The sequence below is a fragment of the Petaurus breviceps genome, unplaced genomic scaffold, assembly GCF_028583685.1.
Source record: "Petaurus breviceps papuanus isolate PSGF00001 unplaced genomic scaffold, PetGlider_PUasm1.0 90750, whole genome shotgun sequence".
NCBI classification, from domain to species: domain Eukaryota; kingdom Metazoa; phylum Chordata; class Mammalia; order Diprotodontia; family Petauridae; genus Petaurus; species Petaurus breviceps.
Genome location: NW_027187335.1, coordinates 2,232,863 through 2,252,465, shown reverse-complemented (window position 1 = coordinate 2,252,465; position 19,603 = coordinate 2,232,863). Strand labels below are relative to the sequence as shown.

Below are 19,603 nucleotides of genomic sequence, written 5' to 3'. Positions count from 1 at the left end.
TCCAGAGTGTGACAACTAGGACAGTGAAGCTGGCTGAATTCAGTCATGTGAGTTATGCAGGCATGACCCAGGTAGGCAAGATCCTGTGAGCCCTTATCTAATTTGTTCAGTCTCTGACTGGGAGACAGGGGCAAGCCTTCTTAGCTAAATTTTCTTATTTGGGCAAGACCTGTGAATCCATGAGCCCTTAGGTAATTTGTTCAGTCTCTGATTGGGAAGTGGGGGCTACCCCTCTGGGCTAAATTTTCCCTTATTAGTGGAAAGACTGATAAGTGCCTAGATGACTAGGAGATGTGGATGACCCCTCTCGGTATCTAATTTGTTCAGTCTCTGGCTGGGAGATGAGGGTGACCCCTCTTGGCTAAATTTTCCCTTATTATAAATGGCAAGACCTGTGAGTGTCTGTGCGGTGCTTGAATCCGTGAACCATGGTGAAGGAACAAGATAGTTGGCACAAAGGAACAATTTGATATTCCAGAATAGAGCCCTTTAGGTAATAGACTTCAGAATTGGGATGAGCTGCCAAAATATAAAGGGAAGGATAAAGAGAAAAAAAATGATCAAGTGAAACTGGCTTGCATATTTTTTCCTTTGTGTTTCTGTGTAAAGTGTCTCTCTGTGTAACTAACAGCCTCTGTGTGTTCAAGGACGGCAAGAGCTACTGTTGAACTTTCTTGGAATGCAGCTTTCTCTTTGTCTCCCCCTCCCTCATCCATCAGGTGGATTGGAAAAAAAAGAGAGAAATATTGGTTTAGGTTACATGATGGTAATGGCAAGTAAAAAAAAAAGGGGTGTAGGAGAAGTATCAGGTCAGAATTAGTAAAAAATAACTATTTGCACGAACAGTGTAAACAGAGGTTTTGACAGTAAAAGGTCTGAAAATCTCTCTCTCTGGCTAATCCTCCCATTCTAGCCAAGTTCTGCATGGGGAGAAAGAGGGAAATGAGATAATGGAGGGGGAATCTTTCCCCTCAGACCTTAGAGGAAAAAAAAAAAGCAGACCAACATTTAACCATTTCCTGCCTCACCCAAAGTGAAGTGTTTTTTACATATTGGAATGTAACCAGAAGGTAACTAAATCAATTCTGGTAGTATTTTAAGTGAAATGTGTTACTCTTAATTGAAGTTTAAGATAGGTCAGAATTTTTTTATATTAGTTTACACTAAGGAAGCTCTTATTAATCAAATGAGAGACCTTAAAATTTCAAGCTATGTATTAATATGTGTTAATTTGAAGGTTGATGGCCTATATCACATTCATGTAGAGTTCCAAAAAATAATAATTTTATAGGATAAAATAAGATAGGATTTTATAGGATACAAGGATAAAATAATACTTTGGGATAAATTGCTATGAAGACTTATTTAGACTGGGAAAGTTTAATATCTGGAAATAATGTAATAACTAGAAATTGTTGTAATACTTTGAAAATTTATTTGTATTACTTAAGGACACTTGAACTAGTTCAGTTTTAATGAATTCAGATTCTGGAGGTTTCAAGATGAATCATTTAGGAGTTTCCCCTGCCCCCACCTCTCCTTAGTGAAGAGGGTGTCACAGCCTGGATTTTAAATGGACCCGAAGTTTTCCTGTTAACCTCTCTCATCACAAATCAGAGTAGACAGTGCACAACCACTATCATGGGAGACAGTGAAGGGCTATGAGACTGAGGATCTTTCAGAGTATCTGAGTAGATTTCACTGAAAAGCCACTGATAAAGAGAGAAGTAAGAAAATAATAATAATAAATAAAAACTCTAATTTAAAGTATCTGAGGCATATTGAATGTTGGTTTCTAATGAGAAAGGTGGGAGTAAAGTGAAAATGTGGAAGAGAAAGAAGTTTGGAAGGGAGCATTCCCCCATCCCACTTGAAGGTATTGGGAATGTAAAAGAGCATTTGGATCAGGTTGGTGTATAAATCTAATAGTTTGGAACTTCAGAAAAGGAGGGGCAGAGAGGAGGAAGAAATGTGGCTCTTTTTTTGTATATAAAGTGTTAGGCATTTAACTCCCTCTAGTTTTTAAGGTACAGGACAGTATTTTAGTTTTTTAAAGAGGTTATACAGACAGGTTAAAAAAAGAGAGAGAGACAGATCAATATGATTGTAAAATGTGCAAATTAGAGTTAAAGCAATTTTCAAATTGAATTTTGTTGTATATAAATTGACTTTTGGAGGAATGTGATAAAAAAAATGAAACTATATTTGGGTGTTTACTGATGTTTATTATGACAGCAAATTGTTCATTTGAAATCTTGGTCATTATGAAAATCTATGCAGTGGTTTAAAGTTATAATTTAATTCTTATGTTCAGTGGTTTGATAATGCACTCACCTAAAATTGTTAATGGTATGGAAGCAAGTTTTAAATACATAATGTTTGAGACATTGTACATTTCTAAGTTGTATGATTTAGTAAAAATTATGAGCTCTGTTGTTAAAAGCAATTTTCTTATCTAAATGTTATTCAGAAGATGTTAAGTATTCTAAAATATGAACTCTGTACAACAGGATTCCTATTTCACAGATAAGAATACTGGGGCATATATTTATGTATATTAATTTGGATGTATATGAAATTTATAATGTTTTGTGAATTTATGTTACTTAAGGACACCAAATTCGTTTTAAGGAATTCCCATATTTGAAGTTTTATTATTTTTTTTTTGCAGTAAGAAACAAAGAAAGCAATTAGAATACTGGCCCATCACATTTTAAACTGACCTGATTATAATAGGTGATTTCAAATTGCTTGTAAACTTTCTTATGAAAATGTGAATGGGTAATTGGAATATTAAGGAAAGAAATAAATTCGTGGACATATTTCCTTTCTGAGGGCCAAGGGTATTAGAACTTAGAAATATATAGTTAAATGATCAAAAAGTACATATTGTTATTTGGTATTAAGAAAGTGATTTACTGTATCCCCACCCCAAAGTTTTATTTATCTTAGCTTGCTGTTCAGTAAGGGGATGGTGGTAGAATCCATATCCTAGGAATTTTTATGGGATTAATATAATTGTAAAGGTGCTTGATATAATGCCTGGTATAAAAAAAAAATGCTATTTGAGTGTGAACTGTGTAAGCAAACTAAAAATTAAATTTTTTTTATCACATTTGTTAAATGTATGTGGAATGTTCCTTAGGTATGGATTTTATGGCAATGATTATGGGATGAATGATTCTCTGTGCAATGTGAATTGGAAATGCATTTTGTAAAACTCTTACTGAGCAAATGAGAAAGCTTGAAAAAAAAAAAGAAAGAAAAATATAGAGATGTGGTTTTCAAGCTTGCGTAATCTAAGAATGTATTTATGTTAATTTGAAGGTTTATGGATTACTACGTTCACCATCTATGTGAGATTCCAGAATGTAATTGATTTGTAGTGATAAATTGACTGGTAATAGATTTTGGTTTCAAAGTTTAAATTTAGGTACACCACAATTGTTTATGATATTATTACTGATAAACAGTTGTATTAAAAGAAAGTTTCAGTTAAAATTGTTTAAACTTGTAAGATTGTTAACTGAGCTATTTGGAGTTATTTCATAAATCAACTATTTATAAAAGTATGCTTATGAAAGGTAATTATTGGTAATTATGTGAAGAAAAGACCTGTTAAATCTCATTGTATAAGTTTTGTTAATTATTTGGGAAAGATTTTATGACCAGAGAATTTAGAAATTGTAGAGTAGTTAATGATATCAGGATAAACTGTTTTTGAAAAAGGGAAATATTCTTATGAAGAAATGTTTTATAAGATCTTTGGTATGAAATGATGGGGAACAGATTAGCAGACAAGAAAGTTAAGGAGGCTGCCCTGTCCATAGAATCCATGAAGATGTATGTGTTGAATCCCCAAGTCCCTAAAACAAAAGCAATACTTGTGTTCATAGAAGCTCAAAAGGAAAATCTGATTAAGTTTGGGAAGACTGAAACTGAGCAAGGCCATTGATTATTGCTTGATGGGAGAGAAATGGTTAATCAACAAATCATGAGGAGAACTTTGTCTATTTTTACATCAAGGAGTCCGTTAGGGAGTGTAAGTAATGTGTGTCCTAGCTTTAAAGAAATATAGATGTATAAATATATATATATAGATAGATAGATAGATAGATGTATAAATATATATATATATATATATATAGTGGCTAAATAAATCTGTGAAGTGTCTTATATGCAAGGAAGTAAACAAAAGGGTATTAAGAAAGCAGTGTGAGTCTCCTGGAAGGAAGGCTAGGAGAAATAGACCCTGAGATTTGGAGAGTGGTATTAATGGGTTCCAGAATAGTGAAGTAGTGTCAGAAGTTTTATGGGAAAGACTGAGAACAAGATGGGAGACACAAGATAAGAGAGACAAGGAAAATTTTATAATCCAGGATGGGGAAGCAATCTCATCAGTCCTGGGAAAGAAAGCAGGGAGAGAGGGGCAGCAGATAAAGAAGTCTGCCTGTTAGTGCATTAGATATTATCTGTAGTTAATTGTTTATAAACCTTGAGATATTGTTTTAATGGTATGTGAAAAGGGGGAGACTGGATGAAAACTTTATTTTGACTAGTTTTGCTCATTCAAAACAATCCTCCTGCATGATGTTGTATGATGTAAAACTGCCAAAGCCCCTAGAAATTATCTCTATTAGGCAAGGTCATTCAGCCTGGGAAGGGAGCTTGTTTTAGTTATGAAGCTCCTAAACAATAAACTTGACTTGCTGAGAAGCAGCAAGTCTATGTACAAAAGAGTAAAAAGGATCTCTAACAATTGGCTTTACCAGGACAAGTTCAAAAATTGTGAAGGGAAAGATGTTAAAGGGAATCCCTTATGTACGTGAATACTGGTAAATCTTTGTGGTATATTGCAACTCAATGAGAGTAAATTGATGTTAAGGAAAAAAGGTTTTGGGACTATAGTGCATGTGGATGCTTTGTCCAATCAGGTCCCTATTTTTCATGTTTATGGCAATTCAATGGAAAGTTAGGCATAAGGCAAATGTATGAAATTTTGATGTTTTAAGGACATTCTTCCGGAATATTTTTGAGAATAATTAGATACATAATTAGCTTGTGAGGTAGACATTAACTTCTTTGTTTATTTACTCTAGGATTCCAGTACAGAACAGTTAGTAATAGAGATCAGAGGGTTGAGAAGATAAATGAAGATTTGGTTAGAAATAGGGATTTACAGTGTGAGTTCAGATTAAGCATAGTCCCAGGAAGATAGGGAAGCTTGGGAAGTAGATGCAAATCTATTAGAGCAATAATTTATAATCTTGATGGGAGATTTGATTTTTATGATCAAGAATAAATATAGAAATGAATACAGGTTATTTGAGGCTCACTTTAGAGATGTTCCTTAAACAATGTGAGATTATTCATAATCATATCTTAAACTGATTGGTGGAGCTTGTATTTAAGATTTGATAGGACTGTTAACTGACTATTCCTCTGAGTCTAACTCCAGATATGGATATTAAGAAAGGTTACCCAAGCTATCTGAGCCACTAATCTATGATGCCAGACCCTATGAGGTACAGGTATGAAAGGGTGAGAGAACGACTGTTCCTCATGAGCTGAGGTAGGATTCTCCTGATTTGACGCTCCCAGTGGCACCTGGCAGAGTTAGAGCTTGGCTCAATGCAGATTGCAGCCTGCTATATATTTTGCCTGGAATTGACATTCTGAAGTTGGGGAAATGGTTCCCTCATTACATTTTCATCCCTATTCTTGGTGGCAAGTTTCAATAATCAAAAGTTTTGAAAACACAACAACAAATCTATTAAATACTTGATTCTGGGACATCTCAAGTTACTATTAAAATGAAGCTATTAGGCTTAGGATTTAGCATAGGTATTCCAGTATAAGTCAGGGTCCTTTGGTTCTTTGTAATAGTATAAAGACAAATAGATAGAGGGTTTGTGGAAATATTATTCTGTTATTTAATTACTATCACACTTGTCTCAGCTTTCTCACAATTACTCGTTAAAAGGAGGATCGTTTTTGTATTGGTAAAAATTTTAATTGTTTGAATTATGAGTTTAATGCTAATCCCTTAGTGAAATCCCATCCTCCTGGTGGAGGAATTAATAGTGGATTAATGCAAAACATAAAACAAACAAACAAACTGATTTTAATGTGTAATCATGACAATTGACCAAGACTCCAATTTTAATTTTATAAGAATGATAAGGGTTCTGGAGTAGTCATTTAAATTTATTCCAAGGTTCCTTTTTGTAGGCAAATGAATGAAAGGCTAAAGAAAGAGAGGCTGGGATGCAGAACTGAAGATAGATGACCCTAAGCAAGGATTTCTGTCATATGGTATACCCTTACCAGACAACAGTGTGAAAAGAGATTTTGGACTTTGGAAGGGACAATTGTTTGTTATTGTTTTCTTTTGAATCTCTGTATCTACACTCATAAAGGGGCTGCCCCCTTGTATGTGGTCAATGCAACGAGGGTAATTAGAATTAGGAAAAGTAGGGAAACTTCAAAGGTATAAAAGAACAGGGGAATTGTGAGAGATAACTTACAGTGAAGTTTCCCCATTCTGAACATCCTATAAACATTCTTATAACTTCCTTATATTTTGTAACCAAGTTCAGTATCAGTCATTGTGTATTTCAAAGTAATGTAAGAGCTATTGAGTATTAATACAAATGGTTGGATTAATTATTGAGACCAAATTAGAGGTGTTTTTAGTTTGGGGAGAGGAATGGTAGTGTCAGAGAGAGGTAGCAAAGGGTTAAGTTTCTATAGAACTGCAAGAATTGCTGAAACAAGACTACTGATAAAAAGTTCCAGGCAGTAGCCTTGGGAAGAAGTTGAGTTCCCAGTTCCCAGAAAACTCCTAGATAATACTAAAAATGAAATAATGTAGAATAAAAGGAGCTGGCAGCAGCAGGTAGATTTGACCAATCAGAAAGCAGACAGTGGCCTTGGGATACTCAGGCCCGGAGAAGGACACATCTAGGTTGGACTGAAGGGGGTTCAGTATTCTGAGGTTGTTACTGCACTTACATAGTGGACCTCATGTATTTTGTATGCTAACAAAATTAGAGCCTCTTTAGTAATAATTAAGTTAATGAATGGAAAGGGCTTTGTGATGATTGCTTGGCTTTAATAAGAAGACTGTGAGCTTGCCTTACCAACCAATGGTAAGATGGGACAGTGGAGAAGGTGTGGAATTCCCACATTAGGGCTATATAATCTTGCTTTTGCCTTCTGAAGTACTCTCCTCCCTTCTGACTTTCTTGTTGGATTTGGGGATGCCCTTTCTCAAGAAAGATAGTAATAAAGTTTTTGCTTCTACTTTGAGAAGTCTCTGAGTTATTTTGGATGAGTGGTCTTCTGACCCATACACCCTTATCCTTAGGGACAGCTCTATGCCCCTTGTCACCAGGGAGTAGTCATCAAAGAAGAGACCACAGTCCATTTTCCTGACAGATCTCTCTTATTCACCTCCTCTAATTATTGCTGAGGCTGACTGCTGCCCAGCAACAATGATAGCCTTGCCTAAGTCTAAATCTGCCCAGTAACAGAGGGCTCTACTTGTTAGCAAGACACACCTGCTACCCCTTTCCTGCCTCCCCTTCCCATGCTGAAAGTACCCAACACACCTGCTTCCTTTTCTCTGTGATTAACTGCCCACGCAGGAGCATACCCCACTCCTGCCTAAGTGCCAAGGATAGGGTACAGGAACTGGGAAGCCCCTTGAAGTGATTGAATCTTCCCACTTGATGAGGCATTTGCCTGAGGCCATAAGCCTTTCATTATAGCTAGCCTCAAATCTCTGTTACTCTTAATCTATCCCTCCATTGTCCAACTACTTCCCACCTTTGATCCTATCAAAATATCTATACCCAAATCTGTTACCCTTAAACTAGACTAGCCCTCCATTGTCTGTCATCTCTAGGTAGACTTCAGCTATATCCCACCCTTAATCTCATTACTGGAGTCTGACCTTGGTCCTCTCAAGATCCTCCTTAGACTCCTCCTCCAAACCCTTCCTCTAGACCACCCCTAAATCCTCCCACAGTCTTTCTGTATATAAGATCCATCTTGCCTCCATGACAGGGCTGAGAATTCAATCTTGCCCAGGCTCACTCTGTGTCAGATTATTCTGGCCTGCTTGTCCAATGCAAGCATCACAGATACTAGGCTCCCTCAGAGTCTACCCATTATCGCGAATCTTTAATAAACTTTGCTTTACCTTGACTGAGAGAAGGCTTGAGTCAAATTCATTTGGCAGGACTCGGTGTGTTGATATTTTGGGATTTTAAGCACCCCTAAACCTCAACACCAAGATTTGTGTGTAAAAGCAAGCCCTTGTCCTTCTCCAAGCTTCTGGCTCCCCTAAAGACTAGCTTGCTGCTTTTGCATCAATAAAGCCCCCTTGACTGGGAGAATATCTGCCTCTTGAATTCTTTTTGGATGACCCAACTCCTGAATTTCATCACCCTTCCAGTGGGATGAAACAGTGACCAAAGTTATTATTCACTTTGTTAAAAGAGTAATTTAAAACCCCATTAAAAGGAAATACATATTTGAAAAATTGGTATAGTCCTGGATAAGGGTTATTCCTTTAGGGGGATAGGAAGAATTTGCTCAGTTAACCTGATAGGATTATCAAGCATGAGTCTTTGAATAAAGGTAATTGAAACTTATTGCAAAATCTAGGAATGGATTGAAAAGATTGGCCTTGGCCTTTGAGACTATTTATAGAGGAAGCTAGCCAGCTATGTCAGTCAAGAAGAGAGACAACTATGAAGAAAGAACTCAGCTTCAGAACTCAGCACCCTCTGAAGGGTGCTCTTTACCTTTTACCTTGCTCCTATTATAAAACAGGCAGTAGGTGGGTAGGAAAGGTCTCCTAGAAATATGGCCTCCCCACAAAAATGACAACTTAAAACAAACATATTCCAGTGTCCAAACCAGAAGGGTATCCAGCAAAGTCATGTCAGGGAGAAGAATCAAGAGTTATCTACCAATAGAGGGAATTGTGATGCAGTTTGGGGTTGCTGGAAACTCTGAAATGTCAGTGTAGCGGCAAGCACCCCAAGCGCGTCCTCAGGGTTTGCTGCTCATACAGGTTCTTGGATCTGCTTTGTTAAAGGAAAGCAACTCGAAATGGGTTAACAAGCTTACTTTCATCAGTCAGACATATATCGTTTACCTTGTTCAGGGGAAATGGTCAGCACCCCGAACTTCGAACTTCAAAGTATACAGGCAGAATTATCAAGACAGAAACAGATCAAGTAGACAGCTTTCCAAACTGTCCAGCCATTACATCCATACCCAGTCAACATCTGGGTTTCCACATTCTGGGTTTTTCAAAGCCGGGGGACTCTCAACAACGGCTTCCCAGAATTCAGATCAAATCACAGAACACTTCTCAAAGTGAGTCCCAAAACAAAGCTACACATCAGGGCTTATATAGCCTTCTCCTGGCTCAGAGAATGTAACAACCTTATTGACCCACTGGCCAATCAAAAAGTATCTACTGAAAAACAAGCCTCCTACCCCAGGCACGTTAGCCTAGGGGCAGGGAAGATCTTTAAATCTGCATTTCCATTACAGGAGGCAATGACCTGGAATGAATTGAGGCACTCAAACCTTCTTCCAGTCAAATGTCAAGGTTTATTGTACTGCCAGTAGAAGCTGACAGGATTCCTGATGAACTTACAATTTCGGGAGAGGGAGGGGGGGGCGGGAGACTGATGCCTATATACAAAAGTGAAAGGTTCTAGATGGGATAAGAAGTGATACTCTGGGGTGTGTCAGATGCATGGGTGAAAGGACTATCTAGTGGGCTAATTAGCCCATTTGATCTAGGTGGGATTAGGTGTTGCCAGCACTAGCAGCACCAAGGGAATGGAGGGGGGGAACGTGAATAAATAAGTCTATGGAACAGGTGGAGGTTGGAAGCTAACATTTATTGCAATGCTAAGCAAGTCTCAAATAAGCATCTGAGGGTTCAGGTTCATATTCTATAGCTAAAGCACTTACATCATACTTTCTCATGGGAAACTTCACATTGTTTGCTACATGAGGTGCCCAACTTGCAACCTTCAGAAGGCCACTCCTGTGGAACACTCCCCTGCTCTCTTGTCTCATGGTTACTACTTTATGTATATCACTCAAGCAGCCAGGGTTTCAGGGAAGGTCAGAATGTTCCAAACCTCCCTGGAAGGGGGTGGGGTGGAGTGTGAGTAATGGGGGGTGGAGAGTCAACTTTCTGAGACAGTGGGCCCAGCCTGGATTCCCACCCATGGGATGCAGACCCCTCAGAGCCCTGGACAGCACCCCCTACAATTAAGGAGTGGCAGGTATATGCAAGTTGTCTGGGGTGGGCCAAGAGCTACAGGGAAAGGAATGTCCAGCAAACTAATTAGGTGATCTAGGTGGGCTGGGGTGGGCCAGTTGCCTTGGGCAGAGGCACCAGTGATCTGGGCTGCTGAAATGAATGGGAATATTCAGAGACTGGGCTACTTTCAAAGGCACAGTCTTTTCCTTTTAGGGGTCCAGGTCTCATCACCCCTTCAATTCCACTTGAGATGGCAGTCCCCAGAAATGGCATTCTTGCTGGTCTTATGGTTTGAGCCTTATTTTCTTCTAGAAACACATCATAACATTCTAGACCAAGATGTTGGACTAGTCCAAAGTTGGAGGCAGTGGTAGTCAATCAGTGAATCAGATTCTAGTAGAGCCTGAGAGACCAAGGTTAGTGGGAAGGAGTTGGAGAGATGAGATGCAGACTCTGGGACCCCCCTTTAGCTCTTCTTGAATCTTTGAAGTACAGGATCTGGGACCCCGCCTTGAACTCTGATTAAATCATCCCATTTGATGAGGCATTTGCATGAGGCTCTAAGCCTTACATTGTGGCTGAGCCCTGACATCTGTTACTAGCCTAGCCCTCCATTGTCTAGCTACTTCCCACCCTTGATTCTATCAAAATATCTATACCCAAATCTGTTACCCTTAAACTAGACTAGCCTTCCATTGTCCATCACCTCCAGGTAGCCTTCAGCTTGACCTGAGTCCCCTCCAGATCCAACTGAGACTCCTCCTCAAGACCCTCCCCAAACCCCTCTCCTAGACTACCCCTAGATCTCTCCCACAGTCTTTCTGTATTTAAGATCCATTTTGCCTCCATGACAGGGCCAAGAGTAATCTAGGGCAGAATCACTCTATGTCAGATTATTCTGGCCTGCTTGTCCAATACAAGCATCACAGATACTTGGACTCCTTAAGAGCCTACCCATTAAGGTGAATCTTTAATAAACTTTGTCTTACTTTGGCTGAGAGAAGACATGAGTTGAATTCATTTGGCAGGACAAAATGTGTGTTGTTATTTTGAGTCACGAGCACCCCTACACCTTAAACCTCAACAGCTTATGCTTAATAAACCAATGTAAGATCCTCAGATTCACACAGAACCATGAACCTCAGGTAAGTTATCCCACTGGAATACCCAATCTGCAAGTAGGTGAGTGCCCCGATGAGGTACAGGCTCTGGGAATCCCCTTGAACTCTAATTAAATTGTCCCACGTGATGAGGCAATGAGCCTTTCATTGTGGCTCTGTCCAAACCTCTGTTACTAGCCTAGACCTCCATTGTCCATCTACTTCCACCCTTGAGCCTATCAAAATATCAATCCTCCCTTGAATTGGTCTAACCCACCATTATCTGTAGTTTCCAGGTAGCCTCCAGCAACTTCCTACCCTTAATCACTCATTGACTCCAGTGTCAGGATGACCTGGGGATCAAATCTGGGCTCATATACTCAGCACCACACTCAGAAATAACTGGCCATGTAACCTTGAGCAAGTTACTTAACCCCGATTGCTTTAAAAAAAAAAATCACTCATTGACCTCATTAGCTACTCCTGAAGACCCTCCCCAAACTCCTCCTCTAGACCACCCCTAGATTCCTCTCAAAACCCTTCTGTATGTAAGACCCCATCTTGCCTCCATATGTGTGTGAGAGCTCCATGGGATGACCTAGCATATCTGTGTCAGATGATTCTGGCCCTATTGCCCAATGGAAGCATCACAGACACCAAGGCTCTTTAAGAGTCTACCCAATATGGCAAACTTTTAATAAACTTTTTTTTTCTTTGGCTAAGAAAAGACTTGAATTGAATTCATTTGGCAGGACCAAATGTCTGTTGTTATTTTGTATCCCAAGCACCCCTAATCCTACCCTGTCTCTCTTCACCCCCAGGCATTATATGCATGCTACTTTTATTGTTATATTAAAGTTGTTTATGTGTCATAAAAATGAAAATAAATTCTTAATTTTGTTTGAATAAAGTGTCAACCAAAACAAGATGGGGCAGAAGAGGAAAGTGTCATTACCTAAAGTCTGGAAAACTTTTCCTTTCAATCTATCTTCCAACTCCACCAATGTACTAAAAGTACCATCTCCAAGGTTACTAATATTTGTAACTGAAGCCCAGGTCATGTGAGGGTCTTACTCAAGGTAACACACAGTAATAAGTGGCAGGGGCAGGTCTAGGACTCTACCTCAGGTCTCCTGAGTTCCTTCTTCATGGAGTGTTTAGAAGAGCAGAACAGTTGTTGAAATGGTTGGTAAGGGGGGTGGCCAGGTGGTTCAGTGAGTAAGCACAGGCTCCAGTGTCGGATAACCTGGGATAAAATCCGGGCTCAGATACTGAGCACCACACCCAGAAATAACTGGCCATGTAACCTTGAGCAAGTTACTTAACCCCAATTGCTTAATTTAAAAAAAAATGGGTGGTAGGGAGAAGCTACCTACCTACCTTGTATCCTGAAGCTAAAGTGATTCTACAAGTCCTCCTTCTCTCCTGGTTCTTTTCCTGATTGGGAGTGGGGAGGAAGGGACAGAGGGAGGATGGAGGAGAGGACAGGGAGGAGGAAAGAGACTGCTAGTAAATCATATATTTTTTTCAATCTTTTTTCAGTCCTGTCCGACTCTTCATGATCCTATTTGAGGTTTTCTTGGCAAAGATACTGGAGTAGTTTGCCATTTCCTTCTCCAGCTCATTGTGTAGATGTGGAAACTGAGGCAAACAGAGTTAAGTGACATGTCCAGGGTCACACAACCTGTAAGTGTCTGAGGTCACATTTGAACTCAGGTTCTCCTGACTTTAGGGCTGATGCTTTGTCCACTGTACCACCTAAGGGCCCCAATTCACAATCACAACAATGTAAACACAAAGAACAATCACAAAACAATAAAAGGGAATGATGGCAAGTTACAAAGAACAAGCATAGTTCCAAAGAAGAGATTTCAGAAAACACTCCCACTCCATGTTTTTGTAAAAGTAGAAGGTCTATGGGTATGGTACATTGAACATGTATTTTTTAGACTTTTTCAATGTATTAATCATGTTGATGGTTTCTTTCTCTTTCACCTTTTCTTTTCTTTTTCGCTTTTGGAGGGGGGAATGCAGGGCAATTGGGGTTAAGTGACTTGCCCAAGGTCACACGGCTAGTAAATGTAAAGTATCTGAGGTCACATTTGAACTCAGGTTCTCCTGACTTCAAGGCAGGTGCTCTATTCACTGCGTCACCTAGCCTCCCCCTCTTTCTCCTTTTCTTTAAAAGAAATTAGTTACTATATGTAATGGTTCCCTGGGAAAGGAATATGTATATTAGGGAATATTTGGTGATATAACGAAACAAGAGACAGCAATAGAAATTTATTTAAAATAGACCAAATAGGTCAAGATGTCGGAGTAGAAGCAGGACCTCTCCACCGCTCCCTACATTCCCCAATCTATGTAAAAGGGGACTCTAAACAAACTTTGAAGCTGCAGAACCCACAAAATGACACAGAGAAGCTAACCTCCCACTGAGGATAGCCCACCTGGCCTGCAGAGTCGGGGGGGGGGGGGGGGGACCAAGCACCAGTCTGGGGGGTAATTGCTCTTGCTTTAACCTGCTTGGATCTGGATTGCAGTCTAGGGTGGAGGTCCTGGGGTGTGTGTCCAGCTTGCCAGAGCATGTGGAGACCTCAGAGAGGGCACCCATCTAATACCTCTGGCAGCTGAGAAAACCCCAGCGTTTGGGACGAAAGCTCCCCTGTCTGGTGGCAGAGTCCTACTGTGGCAAAAAGCCCAGGGGTCAAGTGACTGAGGGGTGACATGACCAAGCAAAGGAAACAAAACAGACAGAAGATTCCAACATTAGACTCCTATTTTGGGGACAAAAAGGAGCAAAGCATGGAACAGGAGGAAGACAGTGAAGTCAGAACTCCTGCACCAAAAGCTTCAAAGGAAAATACAGGCTGGTTACAGGCCATAGAGGACCTTAAGAAGCAGGTAAGAGAAGTGGAGGAAAAATTGGGAAGAGAAATGAGAATGATGCAAGACAATTACAAAATGAGAGTCAACAGCCTGACTGAGGAAAATAATACCTTAAAAAATAGACTAACTCAAATGACAAAAGAGGCTCAAAAAGGCAATGAGGAGAAGAATGCCTTAAAAAGCCGAATTTGACAGATGGAAAAATAATCTCAAAAGCTCAATGAAGAGAATCATTGCTTCAGAATTAGATTGGAGCAAATGGAAGTTAATTACTTTATGAGAAATCAAGATGCTGTTAAACAGATCCAAACAAATGAAAGAATAGAAGGTAATGTGAACTATCTCATGGGAAAAACCACTGACCTGGAAAATAGATCCAGGAGAGATAATTTAAAAATTATTGGACTACCTGAAAGCCATGATCAAAGTAAGAACCTAGAAATCATCCTCCAGGAAGTTCTCAAAGAAAACTTCCCTGATGGTTTAGAACCAGAGGGCAAAATAGAGGTTGAAAGAATCCACCAATTGCCTCCTGAAAAAGATACCAAAAAGGAAACTCCTAGGAATATTATAGCCAGGTTCCGGAATTCCCAGATTAAAGAGAGAATATTGCAAGCAGTCAGGAAGAAACAATTTGAATATGGTGGAAACACAATCAGGATAAAGCAGGATCTGGCAGCTTCTACACTGAGGGATCAAAGGGCTTGGAATATGATATTCCAGAGGTCAAAGGAGCTGGGATTAAAACCATGACTCAACTACCCAGCAAAACTGAGTATCATGTTTCAGGGGAAAATATGGTCATTCAGTGGAATAGAGGACTTTCAAGCATTCTTGATGAAAAAACCAGAGTTGAATAGAAAATTTGACATTCAGATACAAGAAGCAAGAGAAGCATGAGTAGGTAAACAGGGAAAAAAAAATCATAAGGAACTTATCAAAGTAGAACTATTAACATTCCTACATGGAAAAACAATAATTGTAACTTATGAAACTTTTCTCAGTAGTTTAAGGGAATAGAAATATATATATATATATATATATATATATATATATATATATATATGTTCATATATGAGCTTATATGGGCATATGAATACATATGTGAATGTGTGTATATATGTTTACAGGTATACATAGATAGAGGGCACAGGACCAATTTAACAGGAAGCGATGATACTTAAAAGGTGAAATTAAGAGGTGAGAGAGGAATATAATGAGAGGAGATGGGGAGAGACAGAATGGGGTAAACTATCTCATATAGAAGAGGCAAGGGAAAATGGTTACAATGGAGGGGAAGAATAAGAAAGCAAAAGGGAATGGGTGGGTCAACCTTATTCCCATTGAATTTGGCTTGAGGAGGGAATGAAATACACACTAAATAGGGTATGTCACCCTGGAGGAGAGAAGGGAGGAAGGGGATGAGAGGGGAGATGATGGAAGGTAGGGCAGGGTGGGGGGGAGGGAAGTTGGAAGCACCCACTTTTGAAAAGGGACAGGATCAAAGTAAAGAATAGAACAAGTGGGAGGTGGGATAGGAGGGAGGGAAATATAGTCAGTCTTTTACAATATATCTACTGTTATTGTTTTTCATTAGCCATACATGTACAACCTATACTGAACTGCTTATCTTCCCAGTAATGGTGGGTGACAAGGGAGGAAGGGAATGAATCTGGAATTCAAAGTTTTAAAATCAAATATTCAAATATATATATATATATGTATGTATGTATACTATTATTTTTTTTTAAAGCAATTGGGGTTAAGTAACTTGCTCAAGGTTACACAGCCAGTTATTCCTGGGTGTGGTGCTGAGTATCTGAGACCAGATTTGATCCCCAGGTCATCCCGGTGCTCTTACTCGCTGTGCTACCTGGCTGCCCCAATATGTATACTATTATTAATAATACTATTTTACATGTAATTGGGAAATGAGATATATAGGCCCTGGGGCATAGAGATCCACTGGAAAAGTTGAAAGGGGTATGGGAGAAAATATGGGAGAGAGCAGTTTCGAGGAGGGGATATTCTGTGGGACTGCTATTTTGGGGTGGTGGGTAGGGGAAAAATGGGGAGAAAATTTGTAACTCAAAATCTGGCAGAAATGAATGATGTAAATCAGAAGTTAATAAAGCATTTGAAAAAAAATAAGAATAAAAAAATATTTCAAAAAAGATAAAATAGACCAAATAGAAATCAATGGCCCTGAGACAGCAAGAAATATTCAAATAAAACCAAAAGAATGAAAAAAAATTAAAGAAAATGTAAAAGATCTCTTATCAAAAGTAATTATTCTGGAAAATAGGTTAAAGAAAGCAACTTAATGATCATTGGACTCCCTGAAAATGATTAACAAAAAACCTGGAATGATATCATGAATCATATTGCACAACAAAAAGCTTTTTTGATGGAATCAGTCAAAGTTGTATGGGACAGGTAAAAGTGTGGTTTCTCAGAGACTATCTGTAAAGTAAGTAAGTCCTTAGGCCTTAGGCCTAAGTTTCTATTTTTCTAGAAATTATGTGACTTTGGAACTTTAGAAATCTTCCTATATAGTTGCTCTGTTCTAGTCAGCCCTTCTCACCCAGCTTACCATAAAAGAGTTAAATTTATATAGAACTGGAAGAATTGCTGAACAAGACTACTGATAAGAGGGAACAGGCATTAACCTTGGGAAAGTTGAGGCAGTAGCCTTGGGAAGAAGCTCAGACTTCTGATTCCCAGAACCTTTCTGGTTCCCAGAAAAAGACCTCCTAGTTAATGCTAAAAATAATGAAGAATGGAAAGGAACTGGCAGCAGCAGGTGAATTTGACCCATCAAGGAACAGACAGTAGCCTTGGGGCACTCAAGCCCAGATAAGAATGTGTCTGGGGTAGACTGAAGGGGGTTCAGTATTCTGAGGTTGTTACTGTGCTTTTGTAGTGGACCTCATGTATTACCGTGTTTCCCCGATAATAAGACCTATCCCGAAAATAAGCCCTCCCCTTACTGTGTAAGATTCCTCTAAAATAAGCCCTCCCCCGAAAATAAGCCCTATCGAGATGGCTACTGTAGTGAAGGTGATCCCCTGTGCTACACGCTACATTACGGTACCCTCTGTATGCACCGTCCCTCCCCCACCCCGTGAGACGCACGCCACGCTCCGAGCTGCATCCAATCAGAGCTGCAGCAGTAAGCGCGTCATCCTGTTCTTCCCCAGTGATTTGCTTATTGAATAAAGGTACATTTTTTTGTTCACATTTACCTGTTTATTAAAATTGCTGTCAATGTTCATTAAAATAAGCCCTCCCCTGAAAATAAGCCCTCTGGTGTTTTTCTGTCCAAAAAAAATTAATGAGACAGTGTCTTATTATCGGGGAAACATGGTATGTATATTATCCAAAAAGATTAGAGCCTCCTAGTAATAATTATGTTAATGTTTGTAACCCTTTGCTTATTTAACCCAGCTTTAGCTTCTGTATGATGGCTTCCTCTCCTGGGCATTATTCCAGTGACTGGACCACCTGCTTCTCGAGAGATTCTAATAAACTTCCTATCTTCACTTTGAGGTCTCTGAGTAGTCAATTTGGGGTAGGGTCTCTGTACCCCACACAAAGTCATAGTAGAATGTAAGCTGTTTGAGGGCAAGAACTTCCACTGTTGTATCTCTGTCACTATCACTTTTCACTTTTCACAGCATCAGGCACAGGGTGAAAGTTTCATAAATACTTGTTGACTAATTTTCCCCTAAATGAACTACTCCCCACCCCACCACTTTTCAAGGGCTTTTTCCATTTAATGTTTTCTCCTCCCTTTGCCACTCTTTGGATTCATGAACATAATTGCCTATATATTATATAAATGAAATTGTTATGCCTCAAAATGATATAGATAAATCTATCACACAAAGTCCAATAGTTTTATTTCAACATTATGATGTAATGGTGATGAGGTATGGACTCTGAGAGCCCCCTAGACCTCTCCTTTGAGCTACAGGCTCTGGGAACCTCCCTTGGACTCATGATTAAATTGTCTCATTAGATGAGGCATTTGCATGAGGCAATAAGCCTTAAGTTGTGGCTGGGCCCTGACTTCTAGCCTAGTTACTAACTAATAACTACTAACTCTAGCCTAGTTACTAGCCTAGCCCTGCATTGTTCATCTACTTCCCGCCCTTGAGCCTATCAAAATATCAATATATCCTTGAACTGGCCTAGCCCAACATTGTCTGTAGCCTCCAGCAACCTGCCCCACTTAATCACTCACTGACCTCATTAACTCCTCCTGAAGACTCTCCCCAAACTCCTGCTCTAGACCAACCCTAGATTCCTCCCACAACCTTCTGTATATAAGACCCCATCCTGTCTTCATGTTTGTGAGAGCGCCATAGAATGACCTAACACAGACTTAATTCTGTGTTTAATACAAGCGAACTTTTAATAAACTTTACTTTTCTTTGGCTGAGAGAAGACTTAAGTCGAATTCATTTGGCAGGACCCAGCGTGTTGGTATTTTGAGGTCTCCATAGCAACCCTAACCCTTTTAGTGGGTAACCTCTTCAAATGGTATCATGGGATTGCTGCCTGGGAAATGAGAGTGGTCAAAACAAGATGTGGGCCCTCAACAGTTGTCAATACAGGTGAATGAGGCAGGTCCTTAGACCACAATTAATTGACTTCTTAAACTAGATTCTTTTCAACTCCACATAAGTTACCAATTCTGCCTCTCCGAACAAGTTTCACAAACCACTTTTGAACCCTTTAATGGGACAGAGTGCCTGCCAATGAATGTCTAAAGGACATAGGCTATGGAGCAGGAATACTTCGATGGCTGTCCAAATATAAGCATATAAGCTAGAGATTATTTATTTGATCTGCTACAATCAGTCAATTGAGTATGCAGTGCAGGAGGTGAACATAGGAAAAAGGAAGGGGATGCAAGGGTCTTTTTCTTTCTTTCCTTCTAGTTCTTTTAAACATTTTGTCATTGTTCAGTTGTTTTCAGTCATGTCTGACTCATCATGACCCCATTTAGAGATTTCTTGGCAAAGACAAAGTGGCTTGCTATTTTCCTTCTCCAGTGAATTTTACAGATGAGGAAACTGGGGCAAACAAAATTAAATTACTTCCCCAGGGTCACATAGCCAGTAAGTTTCTGAGGCCAAATTTGAACTCAGGTCTTGCCAATTCCAGAGCTGGCACTCCATCCAGCTTCCCATGTTAAATACTGTACTAATGCTTTTTGTTTTAAAACCAGTTATTTCTAGATATCCTGGCCCCCTGTCCCCAGAAGCTTCTGATATTTCTCTAAACTCCTAACATACATCATTTCTTG

General features: G+C 39.4%; 1 protein-coding gene across 1 annotated transcript in view; it reads left to right on the top strand.

Annotated features, from left to right (window-relative positions):
• Positions 1–19,603, top strand: part of SCPEP1 (serine carboxypeptidase 1) — a 358,800-nt gene that overhangs the window by 232,558 nt on the left and 106,639 nt on the right. The gene's annotated exons all lie outside the window — the stretch shown is intronic.